Below are 1,765 nucleotides of genomic sequence, written 5' to 3'. Positions count from 1 at the left end.
AAAAAAAAAAAAAAAAAAAAAAAAAAAAAAGAGAGAGCTTTTCATTTCAATCACGACAGAACAAATACAAAATAATAGAAGATTTTCTCTTGTTAATCTTTTCAGTTGTTAACCCACTGTTGTTCTCCCACTGAGAAAAATTGCTGGCAGACAACAGAAGAGACTAGGAACCACAGAATTAGCATAGCTTAATGCACACGCATCAGGTACATGCATGAGATGCGTTTTTATCAAGCTGAATTGAAAGTCACTGACAATGATAATTATGCCTTGTCTTCAGTAACATTTATAATTAAATGTTGCACACATGCATAAGTCAGATCTTGCAGGTCTTAAATGCTTACCTACCTGAAGTGCCGATCTGACTCTACTGGGACAGAATATAGAAAGTTGTATTTTAAACAAGATTAGCAGAAGCTCTGCATGCTATCATGCAAACAAATGTGCTCTTCATATTTACTAGGGTAAGCAACCCAATCTGTATCTCTAAAGCAAAGGGAATGATATATGGGCCTTTTGAAACTGTAACTGCTCAGTGAAATACATTCGGTCTCACTGGGATTTGGATTCAGATACCCAAAAGTGGAAGATGGCAGGCTCATCTACTGCTTTCAGCCTGCTTCAAGCCACTTAACCTTGTTATTGCGGTGGCTTATCAGAGCTGCAACTACAGGTTACTAACACCAGAGCCCCAGCCCATAGCACAGACTTATGTAAAACTTATTTAAAAACAGCAATTGATACATGACCCTAACCAACAGAAGACACACAAATGAATCAAAATGTGGTCCCCACTTCTGGTGATTTTGCTTGAAAAGGCAAGGCAAGAGCATGCAGGATCATCCCTGGAGCACTGGGCCATGCAATGCCATGCTACCCTAGGCTGCAACTGGGCAGCACAGAGCTCCAGTGAGAGCACGACCTGTCCGCAGCCCAGGGACAATGTCTCTCCCTGCTGCAGCCTCACAACGCTGCCTGCACACCCGGTCTCGAGATGAGGCAGAGGCTGTGGTGTTGCACTGAATATTGGAGGCAACAACCCTTGCCAGGCAGGGGTAGGTGAGAGGGGAAGGCAGGTATGTCCATCAGGCTCTGAGGGTGCTGCTGTAAGCAAAAGCAGTGGAAATGCAAGAAAGTCAAGAATGGAGCAGAAGCCATTTGCAATGAGTCACTTGAGTTATGTGGCCAATTTAAAGTCATGTAACTCAGTTAAATATTTACAGTTAAAAGCCAGGCTAGATTAGTGGTGTTTGCAAACCAAGTCAAATAATTTCAATGAATAAATAAATAAATGCATTTATAATAAAAATCTGTACATTTGCTGACATTTCTCCAGTAGAACAACCAGGCAAAATGAGTCTTTTAGTATGAAACGCAAGCAACTTTCCTGAAGACAAATATCATCTATTGAGCTTACGCAAGTCTCTCTCATCTGCATGTACAAAATCTTCCTGCTAAAGATCAAGACTCTCCAGACATCTCCCCTCCAGCCTGTGCCCCAGCTGTCTGCCTCTGACAATTCCCTGTTAATCCATGGAAGGTCACTGGGGACATGGAAATGGAGAGGCTCTTCATTATCAATCAGTTCTTCAGCAAGTGTATGGCGTTAAAGGCAGTTGCTTCCATGAAGCCAGTTCACATGGCCAAGAGGGGAAAGCAGACTGCACAATGTGAATTTGTGAACTCCACAAATCAGTTGCCCTTCCCATAAACTAAAACACTTCAATATATCTACCAGGTTTTAAATATCTGATGTCGTTGCCAC

General features: G+C 42.1%; 1 protein-coding gene across 1 annotated transcript in view; it reads right to left on the bottom strand.

Moving 5' to 3' along the window:
- Positions 1 to 973, bottom strand: part of TMEM255B (transmembrane protein 255B) — a 67,897-nt gene extending 66,924 nt beyond the window's left edge. The window contains exon 1 of the mRNA XM_026849136.1: positions 968 to 973. The gene's annotated coding sequence lies outside the window, so the exon portion shown is untranslated. The remainder of the gene's footprint in view (positions 1 to 967) is intronic.
- Positions 974 to 1,765: the final 792 nt, after the last annotated feature.

This window comes from Athene cunicularia, assembly GCF_003259725.1.
Source record: "Athene cunicularia isolate RWA chromosome 1 unlocalized genomic scaffold, athCun1 chr1_part1, whole genome shotgun sequence".
In the NCBI taxonomy this organism is placed as follows: Eukaryota; Metazoa; Chordata; class Aves; order Strigiformes; family Strigidae; genus Athene; species Athene cunicularia.
The sequence above is the reverse complement of the archived record's forward strand: the minus strand, read 5'-3'. Positions and strand labels throughout refer to the sequence as shown.